Raw genomic sequence first — 12531 nt, 5'->3', positions numbered from 1 at the left:
CTTGGTTGCCTACTGGAGGAACTGCCCTCCCTGCCGCCAACGTCACATGCTGGAAACATCTCCATCATATTCTGCACCAATTGCCTGTGGCAAGCATTGATGCGATTGGCCCTCCCCTCTACCGGAATAAAAGACGAGATGTTGTTTTTATACCGGGGGTCAAGGATAGCAAAGATCCAGTACTGGTTGTCCTCCATGATTTTGACAATACGCTTGTCGGTTGTAAAGCACCCCAACATGAACTCAGCCATGTCTGCCACAGTGTTAGTTGGCATGACTCCTCTGGCCCCACCGGAAAGTTCAATCTCCATTTCCTCCTCATCCTCCATGTCTACCCATCCGCGCTGCAACAATGGGACGATTCGAAGTTGCCCGGAAGCCTCCTGTATCACCATCACATCATCGGACAACTCTTCTTCCTCCTCCTCCTCCTCCTCCTCCTCCTCCATTAAACGCAGTGAAGCGGACAGATGTGTGGACCTACTCTCCAGCTGTGACGGATCGGATGCTATCCCTAACTCCTCTGTGTGATCTGAGTTATCCCTGATGTCAATCAGGGATTCTCTCAGAACACACAAGAGCGGGATTGTAAGGCTCACCATCGCATCCTCAGAGCTCACCCTCCTTGTGGACTCCTCAAAGACCCGTAGGATGTCACAAAGGTCTCTCATCCATGGCCACTCATGGATGTGAAACTGAGGCAGCTGACTTTGTGGCACCCTAGGGTTTTGTAGCTGGTATTCCATCAAAGGTCTCTGCTGCTCAACCACTCTATTCAACATCTGAAACGTTGAGTTCCAGCGTGTGGGGACGTCGCACAAAAGCCGGTGTTGTGGCACATGCAGGCGTTGCTGGAGAGATTTTAAGCTAGCAGCGGCTACTGTCGACTTGCGAAAGTGGGCGCACATGCGCCGCACTTTCACCAGTAGCTCTGGAACATTGGGGTAGCTCTTTAGAAAACGTTGCACCACTAGGTTGAAGACATGGGCCAGGCATGGAACATGTTGGAGTCCGGCAAGCTCCAGAGCTGCTACCAGGTTCCGGCCGTTATCACAAACGACCATGCCTGGGCCCAGGTGCAGCGGCTCAAACCATATTGCCGTCTCATCGAGGAGGGCATCCTTCACCTCGGAGGCAGTGTGCTGTCTGTCCCCCAAGCTGATCAGCTTCAGCACAGCCTGCTGACGTCTACCAACGCCAGTGCTGCAACGTTTCCAACTCGTAGCTGGGGTCAATCTAACAGCGGAGGAGGAGGCGGTGGCGGAGGAGGAGGCGGTAGAGGAGGAGGAGGAGGGGGGTGTTCTTCTCGTGTCCCTGCCAGGAATGTTAGGCGGGGAGACGAGGTACACCGGGCCAGTTTGGGAAGCAGTCCCAGCCTCAACTACATTCACCCAGTGTGCCGTCAGTGAAATGTAGCGTCCCTGTCCGCATGCACTTGTCCACGCGTCGGTGGTCAAGTGGACCTTTGTGCAAAGCGCGGAACTAAGGGCCCGCCTGATGTTGAGTGACACCTGCTGGTGCAAGGCGGGGACGGCACACCAGGAGAAGTAGTGACAGCTAGGGACGGCATAGCGAGGTGCCGCAGTTGCCATCAGGTCCAGGAAGGCGGGAGTTTCAACAAGCCGGAACGCCAACATCTCCTGGGCCAGCAGTTTAGCGATGTTGGCGTTCAAGGCTTGCGCGTGTGGGTGGTTAGCAGTGTATTTCTGCCGCCGCTCCAATATCTGAGAGATGGTGGATTGTTGTAAAGAAGCGCCTGATGGTGCCTTTGATGGTGCAGGAGAAGGAGATAAGACAGGAACAGGGGAGGATGAGGGAGAAGTCAACAAAGTGGCGGAGGCAGATGAAGTGGTGTCCTGGCTCGTCCTCTGGAGTGCATCGCCAGCACAGTCGGCAGTGGCAGTGGCAGAGGCAGAGGCAGTGGCAGAGGCAGTGGCAGTGGCGTGAACGGCCGGCGGCCTTTGTCCTGCCGTTGCTGCCTGCCACTGATTCCAGTGCTTGGATTCCAAATGACGGCGCATTGAAGTGGTGGACAGGTTGATCTTCTCAGAGCCCCTAATCAATTTCGAGAGGCAAATTGTGCAGACTACACTATATCTGTCCTCGGCGCATTCCTTGAAAAAACTCCACACCCTCGAGAAACGTGCCCTCGAGGTGGGAGTTTTTCGGGGCTGGGTACGAACTGGAACATCTTGGGAGATTCCGGGTGTGGCCTGGCTTCGCCTAAGCTGCTGACCTCTGCCTCTGCCTCTAGCTACCCTTTTTGGTGCTGCACCTGCCTCAACATCCACACTACTTTCCCCGCTTGACATCCTCCCTGTCCAGGTCGGGTCAGTGTCCTCATCATCCACCACTTCCTCTTCCAACTCCTGTCTCATCTCCTCCTCCCGCACAATGCGCCGGTCAACTGGATGCCCTCATGGCAACTGCGTCACATCATCGTCGATGAGGGTGGGTTGCTGGTCATCCACCACCAAATCAAACGGAGATGGAGGAGACTCTAGTGTTTGAGCATCTGGACACAGATGCTCCTCTGTTAGGTTCGTGGAATCGTGACGTGGAGAGGCAGGTTGAGGGACAATGAAAGGAGCGGAGAACAGCTCTGGGGAGCAGGGACAGTTGGGGTTATTGTTCTGTGAAGCTTGGGAATTTTGGGAGGAAGGAGGACAAGACTGTTGGGTAATAGGAGGAGAGGAGGCAGAGTCTGACTGGCTGCTGGACAATGTGCTGTAAGCGTTCTCTGACAGCCATTGCAAGACCTGTTCCTGGTTCTCGGGCCTACTAAGGTTTGTACCCTGCAGTTTAGTTAATGTGGCAAGCAACCCTGGCACTGTGGAGTGGCGCAATGCTTGCTGCCCCACAGGAGTAGGCACGGGACACCCTGTGGCTTCACTGCTACCTTGCTCCCCAGAACCATTCACCCGACCTCGCCCATGGCCTCGTCCACGTCCCTTTCCGGGAGCCTTGGGCATTTTGAATTCCCAGTTAGAAATTGGCACTATATACCAGTAGCAAAAATTGTGGGTGCACGTAACCCCAATATATTCTTTGAATTCCCATTCAGACAATGGCACTATATGGCAGTAGCAAGAAATGAGGGTATTTATAACCCCAATATATTCTTTGAATTCCCAGTCAGAAAATGGCACTATATACCAGTAGCAAGAAATGAGGGTATTTGTAACCCCAATATATTCTTTGAATTCCCAGTCAGACAATGGCACTATATACCAGTAGCAAGAAATGAGGGTATTTGTAACCCCAATATATTCTTTGAATTCCCAGTCAGACAATGGCACTATATACCAGTAGCAAGAAATGAGGGTATTTGTAACCCCAATATATTCTTTGAATTCCCAGTCAGACAATGGCACTATATACCAGTAGCAAGAAATGAGGGTATTTATAACCCCAATATATTCTTTGAATTACCAGTCAGAAACTGGCACTATATGGCAGTAGCAAGAAATGAGGGTATTTATAACCCCAATATATTCTTTGAATTCCCAGTCAGAAAATGGCACTATATACCAGTAGCAAGAAATGAGGGTATTTGTAACCCCAATATATTCTTTGAATTCCCAGTCAGACAATGGCACTATATACCAGTAGCAAGAAATGAGGGTATTTGTAACCCCAATATATTCTTTGAATTCCCAGTCAGACAATGGCACTATATACCAGTAGCAAGAAATGAGGGTATTTGTAACCCCAATATATTCTTTGAATTCCCAGTCAGACAATGGCACTATATACCAGTAGCAAAAATTGTGGGTGCACGTAACCCCAATATATTCTTTGAATTCCCAGTCAGAAACTGGCACTATATGGCAGTAGCAAGAAATGAGGGTATTTATAACCCCAATATATTCTTTGAATTCCCAGTCAGACAATGGCACTATATACCAGTAGCAAGAAATGAGGGTATTTGTAACCCCAATATATTCTTTGAATTCCCAGTCAGACAATGGCACTATATACCAGTAGCAAAAATTGTGGGTGCACCTAACCCCATATATTCTTTGAATTACCAGTCAGAAACTGGCACTATATGGCAGTAGCAAGAAATGAGGGTATTTGTATTCCCAATATATTCTTTGAATTCCCAGTCAGACAATGGCACTATATGACAGTAGCAAGAAATGAGGGTATTTGTATTCCCAATATATTCTTTGAATTCCCAGTCAGACAATGGCACTGTATACCAGTAGTAAAAATTGTGGGTGCACGTAACCCCAATATATTCTTTGAATTACCAGTCAGAAACTGGCACTATATGGCAGTAGCAAGAAATGAGGGTATTTGTAACCCCAATATATTCTTTGAATTCCCAGTCAGACAATGGCACTATATACTAGTAGCAAGAAATGAGGGTATTTATAACCCCAATATATTCTTTGAATTCCCAGTCAGACAATGGCACTATATGGCAGTAGCAAGAAATGAGGGTATTTATAACCCCAATATATTCTTTGAATTCCCAGTGAGACAATGGCACTGTATACCAGTAGCAAAAATTGTGGGTGCACGTAACCCCAATATATTCTTTGAATTACCAGTCAGAAACTGGCACTATATAGCAGTAGCAAAAATTGTGGGTGCACATAACCCCAATATATTCTTTGAATTCCCAGTGAGACAATGGCACTGTATACCAGTAGCAAAAATTGTGGGTGCACGTAACCCCCATATATTCTTTGAATTCCCAGTCAGACAATGGCACTATATACCAGTAGCAAAAATTGTGGGTGCACGTAACCCCAATATATTCTTTGAATTACCAGTCAGAAACTGGCACTATATAGCAGTAGCAAAAATTGTGGGTGCACGTAACCCCCATATATTCTTTGAATTCCCAGTTAGACAATGGCACTGTATACCAGTAGTAAAAATTGTGGGTGCACATAACCCCAATATATTCTTTGAATTCCCAGTGAGACAATGGCACTGTATAGCAGTAGCAAAAATTGTGGGTGCACGTAACCCCCATATATTCTTTGAATTCCCAGTCAGACAATGGCACTATATACCAGTAGCAAAAATTGTGGGTGCACGTAACCCCAATATATTCTTTGAATTACCAGTCAGAAACTGGCATTATATAGCAGTAGCAAAAATTGTGGGTGCACGTAACCCCCATATATTCTTTGAATTCCCAGTTAGACAATGGCACTGTATACCAGTAGTAAAAATTGTGGGTGCACATAACCCCAATATATTCTTTGAATTCCCAGTGAGACAATGGCACTATATACCAGTAGCAAAAATTGTGGGTGCACGTAACCCCAATATATTCTTTGAATTACCAGTCAAAAACTGGCACTATATAGCAGTAGCAAAAATTGTGGGTGCACATAACCCCAATATAATCTTTGAATTCCCAGTGAGACAATGGCACTATATACCAGTAGCAAAAATTGTGGGTGCACGTAACCCCCATATATTCTTTGAATTCCCAGTCAGACAATGGCACTATATACCAGTAGCAAAAATTGTGGGTGCACGTAACCCCCATATATTCTTTGAATTCCCAGTCAGACAATGGCACTATATGGCAGTAGCAAGAAATGAGGGTATTTGTATTCCCAATATATTCTTTGAATTCCCAGTCAGACACTGGCACTATATACCAGTAGTAAAAATTGTGGGTGCACGTAACCCCCATATATTCTTTGAATTACCAGTCAGAAACTGGCACTATATGGCAGTAGCAAGAAATGAGGGTATTTGTATTCCCAATATATTCTTTGAATTCCCAGTCAGACAATGGCACTATATACCAGTAGCAAAAATTGTGGGTGCACGTAACCCCAATATATTCTTTGAATTACCAGTCAGAAACTGGCACTATATACCAGTAGCAAAAATAGTGGGTGTATATAGCCCCAATTCTATTGCTAGGGGACTTGCAGGGTATTTCTGAGGTGAAGGTGGGGGGGCACACCGTTGGAACGGTGATTTGGGGTGTATATATGGGGTATACGGGAATACACTGTCAGTGTGTTCCATTCAGGATCCTGGGAAAGCTGGGTTGCGGCGATTGAGCCCGTCAGTGCCACGTTACACTGACAAGCTTCTCCCTGGAATTTAGCTCTTATAAGAGCTGTTGGTTGTCTTCTCCTTCCTATCCTAGCCTGTCCCTGCCTACCCAGAATCTAAGCCCTAGCTAGCTGGACGGAAACCTCCGTCCCCGGTGAATTGCAAGCTCAGAATGACGCAAACCTGGGCGGCGCTGTTCTTTTAAATTAGAGGTCACATGTTTTCGGCAGCCAATGGGTTTTGCCTACTTTTCTCAACGTCACCGGTGTCGTAGTTCCTGTCCCACCTACCCTGCGCTGTTATTGGAGCAAAAAAGGCGCCAGGGAAGGTGGGAGGGGAATCGAGTAATGGCGCACTTTACCACGCGGTGTTCGATTCGATTCGAACATGCCGAACAGCCTAATATCCGATCGAACATGAGTTCGATAGAACACTGTTCGCTCATCTCTACTTATGACCTCTTGCTTCAAGATTTGCTCTACCTGACCTCTGTTTTGGCTGCTTTGTGACCTCAAGTGTATGACCGTCTTTCCTGAATACTCTTCTGTTTTGCCCTCTTGCTACCTTGTGACTTCCTGTGCACTGACACGACTTGCTGACTTCGTCTTGGCTTTCCCCTGGAATCTGCTAGACCTCCTGTGTATCGACTTGGCCTGTACAACCTTCCTGCGGTGTTCTGCTATTGCCTGGCATTCCTCTGTACATCACTCTCCTTGCTGACCAGCTCCTCCCATTTCTTCATCTGCTGAGGTTAGTGTTTCTGGGTTTTCTGGGTCCTCTTGTACTAGGGGTGTGCTAAGTGTGCTCTCTGGGTGGTTGCGGTTCCGGGTTCCAGAATTTACTAAGTCCAACTCCACCATCAGGAGCTCTGGCTAAGCCCTCTGGGCCTGGTTCTGCTCTGGTAGAGAGAGCGTTGTACACTCAGTGCTGTTTGGCCTGTGTGTGTGTGAGGGTTTTGGTTGCCCAGGACTGACTCTCCGTTGTTGTTGCATCATGTTTCTAACACCTGGCTTTACCCATTTGGATTAGCGATATCACATAATGGATGGCGACTTACTGTCCACTCCTTGCCTTTCTACCCTGTGGAGACAGTTGGCATGTCCTCCAAGATCCTGCTCTGGGATCACCTGCACATTGACACAAGTTGCCTAGAGGAAAAAAGTTTCCAAACCGTCTGTGCCCATCTGTTCTGCCATAGACTTATAGGTGTATGCCATGAGTTCTTACTTACTATGTTCTATATGTTGCTCTGAATATATAGCATACTATATAGTACTAGTTGTTGTACTCTATCTGTTTTGCAGCTTCTTCCCTAGAGCTTTATGTCAATATTTGGTACCTTATATCTCAATGCTTTATATGTCATTTGGGGTCTCTTAGATGGTGGTTTGTGTTTCTGTAGTGTCGCCTAGGAGCCCCTGTCATGAGGCTCATCTGATCGGTATACTGTTGGGGCTTCACTTATTTTTGTGCTACTGCCTTTGTGATCCCATCTTTTTGGTACTATGTTTCACCATGTCTTTCTGTGCACTTCATGATTAAGTTTGTTTTATTCTTTAGCAAAATGTGAGGGTTATGGGATGACTAGTATATGATCATGCACTCTTCCTATCTCCGTTCACTCATTTGCTATATTATCTAACCAGTACTTCCTTCCTACCTGAGTTTATGGTTCTGTGTGCACCTCACATAGGGCACCTGTGCAGGTGGACTCCCTTTTTTGATTTTTCCTTCCCCCAGCACCCTACTTTCTCATTTTTTCGGCCTTCTTCTCTCCTGTCTCTCCTCCCTTTCTCCAACCTCCCTTTTATCCTCTACTATCTCTACCAAATACCAAACTGGATCTGGCAGCTAGATCTTCAGACAGCTCTCCACCTTGCCCATAGACCAGTCGGCTACAACCCTATGCAGTTCTACGTCCTGCATATAGAGCTACTTTGAAGATATGGCTTTGGTTACGGTCACAACCTTTGGTGTCAGCGGGCTTAATACCCCCAGAAATGACATGGTGTTCTGCGCCTAATCCAGAAGTTGAAATCCAACATTCAAATGCTTCAGGAAACCGATCTCAAAGCTAAGAAACATCCCACCTTTCCTAAGAAGCCATTCACCCAATTATACTTTAGCTCTCACCCATCATTGATCTTCAAGAGTGTTGCTATTGCAATTCTTCACTCCGTGCCATTCATCTGTACTCAGTAATATTCAGATGCAGAAGGTCATGTTCTTAAGAGGTTCCTTAGCTTTCAGACCTGTTACAATTGCAAATTTATATGCCTCCGATCAAGAAGAGATCTCCTGGCTGAAGTCGTCTCTATTAGACCTCCGACTATTTGCTGTTGGTCTTCATCCTGGGAGGTGATCTCAACATAACGTTGAATCCTACTCTTGACTACTCAACTGGTAAATCAACTATCTCGCAGAAAGCTCTTAGCAGTTATCAAAGAAACCTACAAGAGCTCCACCTCGTTGATGTATGGAGACAAATCTACCTTGCCGTGAAGGATTTCACTCACTTCTCGTCTAATTAGTCTTTCCAAAAGAGCCTGGACTACATTCTTTACTCTTCCCCATTAGCTCAACTTTCTGGCAATACTCGTCTACTGCATTAGTATATCTGAACATGCTCCTGTCTCCTATGTTCTCACAATTTCACGATCCCAGAGGTGACTTCTCGACAATGGTCCTACAGTCTCAATGAGCACCTACTGGATGACACATCCATTGTCCAAGAAATTAGAGTAAGGCTAATGGGTTTTTTAAAACCAACCTTACACCAGATGTATATCTTGTCACAAATCCTATGTGAGGACCTACTGATTGCTAAAGCCTCTACTGCCGAGTGACCCAAGCAGAAGGAGATTGACTCATTACTGGCACAAATTGCCGCCATCGAGAAGATACACAAGAGATAAAGACTCAAAACTTTGTAAGCTGAACTTTCTGAGAGAGAAATGGAAATGCATTCTTCATCAACAGATGACCAAGCAACAGATCTTCTACAATTTCTATGTTTACATCCGTGGTGATAAAGGAAGCATACTGATGGCAACCTGATCATGAAGGCTAAAGCTTACGTTGCCACTATTAGAACAGCTATCGGCTCCCTAGATCATTCTACCCCTGAATTTAATGAAGAGTTTAGAGCCTTTTATGCCAATCTTTACAGTCTCCGCAGTGGGGACTCTAATCAAGATTGTGTCTCTCACACCCAAAAATGTCTCCCTTCCTGGACTTTCTTTGCCTTCCTAGACTGTTGTCTACAGAAGTCAATCAGTTAGCAGAACCGAACACACTGTCTGAACTCAAACAAGTCCTTAACACTTTCCCAACAGGAAAAAGCCCTGGCCCAGATGGTTTCCCCTTGACTTATTACCAGAGGTTTAAGGATTTTTTCTGAACCCACCTCTCTTGGTTATGTAATGCTCTCTTAACTGAAGGTTCCCTGCCGAAGCAGACTCAGGAAGCTCATATTGCGTGTATAGCCAAGGAGGAGAAAGACCTCACCCTCTGCAGTAGCTATCACCCCATGTCTCTGTTGAACCTAGACTAAAAAATATGGGCTAATTACTTGCCTTAAGACTCCAGCCGCTCTTACCTAAACTCATGCACAAGGAACAGTATGGATGCTTGATGGGGCAAGAAGAAAAAGACAGCGCTCACAGATTCTTGCATATTGTAGTGCTAACTCATAAGACTCATGAGCCTCTGGTCCTTCTTGGTGTCGATGCTGAGGAGACGTTTGATAGAGTTAATTGGGTGTATATGTCTGCAACATTGAAGGGATTTGGGAAACCAGAGGACTTTTTGTGAACACTGTTTTTTGTCTACACTCACAGTCACATGCAAAAACCAAGATCAATGGTACATTGTCCCCATATTTACAAATCTCCAAATTGGACACGGCAGGGATGTCCCCTGTCACTGTCCCTTTTCATCCTCACCCTGGACACCTTACTACATGCTCTTAGTTCACATCCAAGTATTCAGGGCCTGCGAGTTGGATATTCTTTGCTCTGTTCCGTTACCTTCATGGACGACGTCTTATTTTTGTTATAAAATCCTGTCTAAGGACTCGCTGCTCTCACCAATTTATTACATGACTATGGGGACATTTCTTATTACAAAGTGAACCCCACTAAATTGGAGGTACTCACCACCTACCTCCCACCTTCCATTTTTTTTTCTTTTTTACAACGTTCACCATATGGTATAAATAAAGATCAGGAATCGGGAAAGATGGGATCCCGATCGGTGATCAAGCAAATTTCACAATCACAATCATGATCAGGATCGGCTGGAAAATGATCGAAAATTGGATTTTGAAATCTCAACCCTAATATATATATATATATATATATATATATATATATATATATATATATATATATATATATATATATATATATATATACAGTCCTATGAAAAAGTTTGGGCACCCCTATTAATCTTAATCATTTTTTGTTCTAAATATTTTGGTGTTTGCAACAGCCATTTCAGTTTGATATATCTAATAACTGATGGACACAGTAATATTTCAGGATTGAAATGAGGTTTATTGTACTAACAGAAAATGTGCAATATGCATTAAACCAAAATTTGACCGGTGCAAAAGTATGGGCACTCTTATCATTTTATTGATTTGAATTCCCCTAACTACTTTTTACTGACTTACTGAAACACAAAATTGGTTTTGTAACCTCAGTGAGCTTTGAACTTCATAGCCAGATGTATCCAATCATAAGAAAAGGTATTTAAGGTGGCCAATTGCAAGTTGTTCTACTATTTGAATCTCCTCTGAAGAGTGGCATCATGGGCTACTCAAAACAACTCTCAAATGATCTGAAAACAAAGATTGTTCAACATAGTTGTTCAGGGGAAGGATACAAAAAGTTGTCTCAGAGATTTAACCTGTCAGTTTCCACTGTGAGGAACATAGTAAGGAAATGGAAGACCACAGGGACAGTTCTTGTTAAGCCCAGAAGTGGCAGGCCAAGAAAAATATCAGAAAGGCAGAGAAGAAGAATGGTGAGAACAGTCAAGGACAATCCACAGACACCTCCAAAGAGCTGCAGCATCATCTTGCTGCAGATGGTGTCACTGTGGATCGGTCAACTATACAGCGCACTTTGCACAAATAGAAACTGTATGGGAGAGTGATGAGAAAGAAGCCGTTTCTGCACGTACGCCACAAATAGAGTTGCCTGAGGTATGAAAAAGCACATTTGGACAAGGCAGCTTCATTTTGGAAACAAAAATTGAGTTGTTTGGTTATAAAAAAAGGCGTTATGCATGGCGTCCAAAAAGAAACAGCATTCCAAGAAAAACACATGCTACCCACTGTAAAATTTGGTGGAGGTTCCATCATGCTTTGGGGCTGTGTGGCCAATGCCGGCACCGGGAATCTTGTTAAAGTTGAGAGTCGCATGGATTCCACTCAGTATCAGCAGATTCTTGAGAATAATGTTCAAGAATCAGTGACGAAGTTGAAGTTACGCCGGGGATGGATATTTCAGCAAGACAATGATCCAAAACACCGCTCCAAATCCTCAGGCATTCATGCAGAGGAACAATTACAATGTTCTGGAATGGCCATCCCAGTCCCCAGACCTGAATATCATTGAACATCTGTGGGATGATTTGAAGCGGGCTGTCCATGCTCGGCGACCATCTAACTTAACTGAACTTGAATTGTTTGTCCAAAATACCTTTATCCAGGATCCAGGAACTGATTAAAAGCTACAGGAAGCGACTAGAGGCTGTTATCTTTGCAAAAGGAGGATCTACTAAATATTAATGTCACTTTTCTGTTGAGGTGCCCATACTTTTGCACCGGTCAAATTTTGGTTTAATGCATATTGCACATTTTCTGTTAGTACAATAAACCTCATTTCAATCCTGAAATATTACTGTGTCCATCAGTTATTAGATATATCAAACTGAAATGGCTGTTATAAACACCAAAATATTTAGAACTAAAAATGATTAAGATTAATAGGGGTGCCCAAACTTTTTCATAGGACTGTATATATATATATATATATATATATATATATATATATATATATATATATATATATATATATATTACACAATTAAGGTTGAGCGATTGGGATCGGCTGGAAACTGTTCAGAAGTCAGATTTTAAAATCGATCCTGAAATCTCAAGATCGGCTCAACCCTAATGGCAACCTGTAGGATCCTGCAGTCTTTTTGCAGGGGGTTTGAGGAGTGCTGGAGTTGGAGTATCTTCCTACTCTGGCGGCTGGTCCTGGCCGATTACTGTGTAACACAGCCAAGCACCTGAGGTAATTGTGCAGTTTTTTTTGTTTGTTTTTATGTTAACAGATAGGCAAAAATGTGGTGAAATTATTTTTTCTAATTGATACCAAATAAAAATGTTATTCCTTTTTGTAACACAATCTCTGCTGCAATCACTTCCTTACTAGGGCTAATCTTGTGCCATTCATTGTGCAAATGATCTGGGGTATT

This window comes from Leptodactylus fuscus, chromosome 5, assembly GCF_031893055.1.
Source record: "Leptodactylus fuscus isolate aLepFus1 chromosome 5, aLepFus1.hap2, whole genome shotgun sequence".
NCBI classification, from domain to species: Eukaryota; Metazoa; Chordata; class Amphibia; order Anura; family Leptodactylidae; genus Leptodactylus; species Leptodactylus fuscus.
Note: the sequence above shows the minus strand (reverse complement) of the source record.